We start from the raw sequence: 8,652 nt of genomic DNA on the forward strand, positions 1-8,652 counted from the left end.
AGTGATGTCACTGGTCCACACTTTAACACTCAATAACTGTCAAATTAAATGACAGACTTCAAAACCGTTTACAGTTTTCTGATATACTACTGATGTTCTAATGATACAAAGCTGGTTGAAAATGGGCAGAGTGTTCCTTTAAGTATATAACAGGTGGAGGACACACAAACATTTTTGTATTGTATATCGAAATGTCCAAGAATTAGGGAATTGTGGGAAGAAGTGGCATTAGTGCAGGCAATTGTATCAATCCAAGTAATGTGGAATATATAAGCTTTTTGTTCTTGGCATCTATCCCAATATCATCCATCTGCAGCGCCGGAGCGTCATTCCCCCTCCCACCGTGTACGTTCTCCCGCCAGAAGTGTACGCTTACAGACCAACTGTACGCATACAGAACAAGTGTACACGTAGAGACCAGAATAAGTTTCTGGACTCCTTCAAAAATAAGTGACTGGATATTTTTCTTTTTAAATCAGCGTTCTGTAGGTATATTATATTCTAGATGTTTGTGTGCATTCGTGTCTTTTGGATGATTGAATGTTTGTATGATTCATGACCCATGCGGTTGATCTCGCTGGTTAATTGGCTAGCTAGCAACTCTACCCGCGCTATGAGCTCCGTGGTCAGCCTCTGAGACCCAGGACAGCCCCCTCACCCCACCCACTCTCCAGCCCGTTTCTACCCCGAATTAGAGGCCCCTTCTCGAGGGGAGACCACCTCCGGGAGCCACCCACTTTCCATGAACCTGCCCAACCGCATACCCACTATTAAGCACCCCTCCCCAGGCTACACACACACCCCGCCCTGCCAGGACCTTGTCCTCCAGCGACCTACGTTACCCACTGGCCAGACCTTGCTGGCCCACACTTTGCGGACTTTGCTATCTAGCTATAGCTAACATCAGTGTTTGCCTCGCTTACAGTAACTGCTTTTATTTTTGAAGGAGTAGGCCTAGAAAGTAACGGTCTGTACACATACACTTCTGGTCTGTATCTGTACACTTCCGGCAGGAGAAGGTACACGGTGGGCGGGGCGATGGGCGCTCTGGCTCTGCAGTTAGATGTATCTCATCTATCCGGAGGGACATAATATAAAACGTAGATAACAAATGTAGTAGAATTTCACAGCCTACCTTTAAATACCCAATAACTAGACAACGACAAGTGTTTTGCAAAATTGTATAGCCTATACACTTTATTAATCCATAAGCAAGTTACATGTGAAGCATTGGCCTTCATAACAGAGCTAAGCCCCGAAAGCAATATGCTAATTCCCATATATATGGGGACATATATATATGTGCCCATAGTAAACACCCCCAAGCAGCCCCCAAAGTAAAGCTACCTCTGAAGCATGATCTTATATACCCAATGACAGTCTCCTCCTAGAGTGAATACTTATGGTCATGTTTGGTAAGTGTTGAGATCGATTGGCCCGCTCTTCATAATCATATCTATTTCTGTGTTCATCGCCTCATAACTAAACATTTGAGTAAACACATTAACCTTCTGTGAACTCCATTCTCATGGCAATATCCTAATCAGATATCAGAATAGCGTCACCACGCCAACCTGTCTCAATAACAGACACTCAAGTTCAGCTGTCATGAAGTATATTTAACCATATGGATTGCTAGTATAGACTATTCTCCTATCGGTATTTGGAAATCTTCTACACAAACTTTGTAAACGTGACTTTTCAAGCCAAAATAACTATCCCACGGTGGCTTAAGGAAATGTCTGTTTACCTTTGGGGGGAAAAACAGATACACACTCAAAGGCAAACAAGTTGTTTCAAAATATCTGGGGGCCATGTTGGACGATTCTGGGGAATCATGAATATCCAGGTATTGTAAGTGCCTGATGCTTTTACTATTTTCATTATCATTATTGTCATCACTTTTATAATTTTACCATGATTTATTTTTTAACTTGAACCTTTATCTATTTTTATTTTATTATTGTTATATTTTTTATTTTTTATAATAATGGGATATTTGTAACATATTATCTCTTCCTTTTTCTCTTTTACTCCCATAAAATGTTGAAAACTCAATAAACATAACATTGAAAAAAAGTAGCGTAGAGTTGTGTAAGGAAAGACTAGAAGAAAATGTATGTAAAAAAAGTAAATGTAGGAGCATCTATCTATCTACTGTATCTATCGAGCCAGACCTCCGGGCTGCTCTGAGCATCATACAGAGGAAAGTATCCGATGAACTGATCTTTACAGCTCTGTGTTGATTAGCTAATGTTTCTGTGGCATTTTGATTAACGTTATGATTTAATGCTATTTCCTTTTGGAACAAATGTTGGTTTAACAGATGAAATCTAACTGAAGCTTTATGCTACATTGTTTACTGGGGAGCCCAGCGGTGCGCGCTGCCTGAGTCTCTGGGGCTAATAACGTTAAGCGCTCATACACGAGCAAGGCTCCGCGAGGTGGAGCTCCACGAGTCACGTGCGGACCTCGCGCTGGGGCAGATGCTTTTATACTCAAGTGATCAGCGGCCAAGTGATCAGCATGTATTGTACAATGGTAATAGTGAGAACAGCCCGTGAAAAGTTGCAATGAAACGCTATTATGTGCAGTACTGAGTGTGCTTTCACTCTCAAACGACCGTACATCAGCACATGAATGAAACCACCAAACTTGTTTTTACTGAATAGCCATTTCAGTTCTCAGCCCTGATAGCCTACTCTGTGCTGCTTTTAATCTCTCTCAATCATGCTCTCAACACAACACATTTACTTGGTGAAATGACTAAAAACGAACAGTTGCAAATCAAAGTTTAGCCTACCACATGGGTCAAGAAATGTGGTGAAAACACAGCTCAGTGTTCAGGGCTCAGTGACTCGAAAGCGGCCATGTTTGAAGAGAAGCCGTGCGGAGGTTGCGCTGTGAGAAAAATCTTCAGGTACGCGGTGGGCGGCCTACGGAGGTCGTGCCCAACACATTGGCGTCATTTGCGGCCCTCGCTCCTCCCCCGCACCCTTCGCCGCACAGCGAGTATAAAGCAAGCTTTACCCATCTGCCTGGTCTCTTCTGTACGTGTGTACGAGGAGAGGAACTTGTGAACAACATCCCCACAGTCAGCACTTCCTCAAGATATCCATATAAAAACTCTCCTCGTGCTTTACCCCAAATAAAACCTCCAGTGTCTCTTTGGGTGATACCAAAAGATAAACAAACGGCTAACGTTAGCTGATTAGGCCTCATTTTAGACACGGGAGTTGTAACGTTATGAAACACATTTATTGGCATACACAGGCAGTTGCTTAACCAGGTAAGTTAACGTTATCGTTGAGTTTAGGGCTAACAAACATTAGCCAGGCTGCCTGGTCTCTTCTCTGTATATCCTACAGCTAAGAGGAGAGGAGCTTGTGAAGAACGTCCCCACAGTTAAAGCACTTCCTTGATATATCCATATAAAAACTATCATGCTTGAATACCGTCACCTTGCTAAACTAATGGCCTAAGTCATATTTTCAAGTTTTTCAGGAGACACAAAAAACTGAACCAAATAGAGAGTATATGATATTCCTTAATCATTTCACACAAAAAGGTTATGACAATATATGACTATTAACATACAAATAACGCTGTATGTCAAATCATGTTGCATAAGTGGATTAAATGACTTAGGCCAATTTATGAACATGCCGTTGCATCTTAGGCAATTTTAAACCTGACTTAGGCAAAACATTGCACATCTTTTATTCCCACTTCTGTGACCACAAACAGTTTAAAACGTTAGTCGAGCACATAGATAGAGACTCAGGAGACAGAGGGCAGTTTGACTTTAATTTAATAAAGCAAACTAATCTTTACTGCGTCACTCTTAACAAATTGTAATTTAAACTTAAACTTAAATCCTTCTTAAATCAAACAATGTCAGTTAAATCAAACACTGAGGAGGCATGTGCCTCTCCCCACTTCTTCCTCCAGGTCTTCTTTGCTGGGTCACTGTTAACAAATTGTAATTTAAACTTAAATCCTTCTTAAATCAAACAATGTCAGTTAAATCAAACACTGAGGAGGCATGTGCCTCTCCTCACTTCTTCCGCAGCTCTTTGCTGGGTTTTAACTAACCATTTAACATTTCAAACAATTTCACTGCTCACAAGTAATTTTTTGCAAGTCCAAGTCAAGTCTCTGGCACTTGTGTGTGTGCCTGTGCTGTGCTTCCTCCCATTGCCACCCCTGGTAGTCTCCGGGTTAAGACAAATCTGAACAATCTGAGTGTAGTGCCTTAACACACTGAACAATCTGAGTGTAGTGCCTTTAACACACTGAACAATCTGGGTGTAGTGCCTTAACACACTGAACAATCTGAGTGTAGTAGCTTAACACACTGAACAATCTGAGTGTAGTGCCTTTAACACACTAAACAATCTGAGTGTAGTGCCTTAACACACTGAACAATCTGAGTGTAGTGCCTTAACACACTGAACAATCTGAGTGTAGTGCCTTTAACACTGAACAATCTGAGTGTAGTGCCTTTAACACACTAAACAATCTGAGTGTAGTGCCTTAACACACTGAACAATCTGAGTGTAGTGCCTTAACACACTGAACAATCTGAGTGTAGTGCCTTTAACACACTGAACAATCTGAGTGTAGTGCCTTAACACACTGAACAATCTGAGTGTAGTGCCTTTAACACACTGAACAATCTGAGTGTAGTGCCTTTAACACACTGAACAATCTGAGTGTAGTGCCTTTAACACACTGAACAATCTGAGTGTAGTGCCTTAAAGGGATAGTTCGGTTTGTTTGAAGTTGGGTCCTATCAGCTAGTCAGATACACTAACGTAATTAGGTACAGTGTTCTGGACGCTGAGCGCAGTGTCTAACGAGATCCGGCACCCAGAGGAGCAGCCTCGCGCAGCCTCACCAGCTTTTTCTCTCTCAGTACTGGGGGTCAACAACTAAAACGTAATTTAGCCACCTAAAACACCTAAAACAACGCCCACCTAAACAAATCGATATCTGTGTACATGCACGCTCTATTTTGACAATTTTCAGCGCTTTACTTTTCCGCAAAACAGCAGTTTCATTCAGCACTGCTTTTTCTCCCAGCCGTACAACCACCGTATTCCTCCGCTAAAGCCAGCACAGAGCACAGAGCCGCGGTTTACAAAACAGGAAGGCTTAGAAGAGAGATAAAACACTGACTTACTTTAGAGACAACAAGTCACCTGGCCTCTCTGGTCTGGGTCGTTTTCCACAATTTATCCTGGGAATGGTGAATAAGGTTTGCAGCCAGGGCACCCAGGCATTTAGACAGCAGGCGCATCTCTCTGCCTGTTCACTCTCTGCAAAAGTTCCTCTTCTGTATTCTCTCTGGTTCATAATTGTATCCTCTTGTCACCAAGGTGAATGGCATATCATCCTCGCTATCAAAATCACTCATATTTTCGTCCGTGTATTCTATTTGTTGTGTCTTCAAACCGGGAGAAATAAAATAGCCTACCCCCAAATAACTGCAGAGTAATCCAGTGCTGCGGCTCTGACCTGGCTTTTAGCGGAGGAATACGGTAGTTGTACGGTTTGGAGAAAAAGCAGTGCAGAATGAAACTGCTGTTTTGCGGAAAAGTAAAGCGCTGAAAATTGTCAAAATAGAGCGTGCATGTACACGGATATCGATTTGTTTAGGTGGGCGTTGTTTTAGGTGGCTAAATTACAGTTATAGTTTTAGTTGTTGACCCCCAGTACTGAGAGAGAAAAAGCTGGTGAGGCTGCGCGAGGCTGCTCCTCTGGGTGCCGGATCTCGTTAGACACTGCGCTCAGCATCCAGAACACTGTACCTAATTTGATTGATTCATTGATTGATTGATAACTTTATTGAAACAATAATAGCAGGTAAGTACAAGACAAACACAACATCAACATATTGCTCAAAAGGAATAAAACACAATAAAGCCCGAGGGCTTGTTTCCATTGTGGTCCTTGTGGGACAAGACGAGTGAATCTGTATGCAGGTATGAGCGCGTGTGTGCGCAGGACAAAAACATACACAAACAGATGATAACATTTACCACTCAAATCAAAATTCTAAAACCTTAAGTGAATGGTAAATTAGGTACCTAGTAAAATGCGTCAATCAATAAATAATAAGATAGAGACCAGCTCATATACTAAAAACAGGAACCTACCTAGGGATTTAAAAAACCCCGCCTATTCAGGGGACATTAGAAAAGGAAAATAAAAGGTTTTAAGAAAGGGAAAATAAAAAGGAAAATAAAAGGTTTATGACCACATTTGGGAGCCAACCAGCCATTTTTTCAAGGCAAGCTTAAAAGAGAACCTGGAGTTAAGTGTCTTAATACTCTCAGGGAGTTTGTTCCATAAAATAGCTGCTGAGTAGGAAAAGGTGCATTTACCCTTTAGGGTTTTAAATTTGGGGGGAACAATGTTGGAGGTGCTTCCTCTTGTGGAGTAGCCATGTACCTCACTGACTTTACAAAAGTAGTCAGTGAGGTAACGAGGAGCCTCCCGTTTAAAAATCCTAAAAACAATGCACAATTTAATTTGGGAAACCCTCTCGTCCACTCTGAGCCACCTGAGGCTATGGAAGTGGGAGGGGAGGAGATGGACTCTGGGATGAAGCTTCAGAATAACCCGAATTAATTTATTCTGGGAGGCCTGAAGCCTGTTTTTGAGTTTGGTGGTGATTCCCGTGAACCAAGAGGAGCAAGCATAGTCAAAGTGACATTGAATCAGAGCATTTGCCAAGGTTTCAAGGGCGCTCTTGTCAATGAAAGAAGAAATTCTGGCTAGGAATTTGGTTCTTTGACTAACTTTGGAAATCACTTTTGAGGCCATGCTTACTCCTGAAAGTTTGTTATCTAAAATGCAGCCAAGGTATGTAATCTCCTCCTTGGTGTTAACAACTACGTCACCAACCATGATTTTAAACTCGGGGGACTTTTTTAAATTAAAATTTGACCCAAATAAAATGGCCTCCATTTTCCCCAGATGAAGTGATAATTTGTTATCCGAGAGCCACTCACTAACACTGTGAAGCTCACTGCTCAATTTCCTTTCGATCTCCCCCTTGTCCTTGTGCGAGAACAAGAGGCCGGAGTCGTCCGCGAAAAGGAACAGGTTGCAATCACAGGCCGATTGCATATCGTTAATATAAATTAAAAAGAATAAAGGCCCTAAAATACTTCCCTGGGGGACCCCACACGTCAGGGGGAGGGGACATGACATCGTTCCATTTACGTCCACCACCTGCTCCCTACCCTCCAGGTAGGACCTAACCCAGTTGAGGGAAGTGCTGTTGAAGCCCAGAGCCCCGAGCTTACACAGAAGAACATCATGGTTAACGGTGTCAAATGCCTTTTGTAGGTCCAGCATGACCATACCACAGTACTTGCCAGCGTCAACTTCCTTTCTGATGTGATCGGTTAGAAAGAGCAAACAGGTGTCAGTTGAATGAGATTTTCTGAAACCTGACTGAAATTTAAACAGGAGCTCCCGAGATGCAAGATAACTGTCTATTTGTTCAAAAATGACTCTTTCCATTAACTTGGAGATGGAGGAGAGGATTGAGACTGGGCGATAGTTTCCTGGTTCAAGTTTACTTCCTTTTTTATGAAGGGGGATTACCCTGGCTTGTTTGAAATCATGGGGGACATGACCTTCTTTAATAGACAGATTGATTATATGAGTAATATATGGTGAAATCAAATCAGCTGCATCTCGGATGAACCTGCTTAGGATGTTGTCAATACCTGTAGCTTTAGACGGCTTGAGGGCCCTGAGCTTCAACAGCACCACCTCCTCTGACACCTCCTGAAACTGGAAGTCGTCCGGCCGAACTCCTAAGTTTGAGTAAAAACTCTCAATGTGGTCTTTACCATACCGTCCAGAGTGGGAGGGTAATTTACTAACCAAGGTGCTCGCAATGGTTGTAAAGAAGCGATTGAAGATGCCAGCGACAAGGGATTTATCAGATGTTAAGGTGCCTTCCGAGTTTAAGTTCACGTTAAGAGATCTAGTTTTAAGTTTGTTATTATAGCCCAATTGATTTAAGGATTTCCAGAGCTTTTGTGGATCATCCTTATTCTCTGCAATTACCTCATTATAGTACTCTGATTTTGCCTTTTTGATTAGCCTATTTACTTCATTTCGGTGTTTTTTAAATAGGCCGAAGGAGGCTTCATCTTTTATAATCTTGAATTTCTGCAGGCTGTCATTTCTAACCTTAATGGCTTCGATGATATCTGCATTTATCCAGAGTTCAGTTCTAGTTTTAAACCTGACCGATTTGACCGGGGCCAGCCGGTTAATGACCCCTAAAAATGTAATCTTAAACAGGCACCATGCATCCTCTGCCGCTGACATATTGAGCACCTGTGACAAGTCCGATTTTCCAAGCTCGTGTTCTAAGGACTCCTTATTATAGTTCCTTGTGGATCTAATTTTGACAGTATGGTGGCAGTTTATTACTGGTCTCTGAGTTTTGCGTGTACAATAAATGAGTGAATGATCACTTATGCCATACTCGATTACACCACTGTTGGAAATATTGGACTTGTCAGAAGTAAGCACAAGATCAATAATGGTATTTGACGTGGGGGACACTCTAGTAAACTGGGAAATTAATTGATGTAGACTAAAAAGTTTACAAAACGCCTT

Source organism: Poromitra crassiceps (assembly GCF_964638095.1).
Source record: "Poromitra crassiceps genome assembly, chromosome: 13".
Taxonomy (NCBI): Eukaryota; Metazoa; Chordata; class Actinopteri; order Beryciformes; family Melamphaidae; genus Poromitra; species Poromitra crassiceps.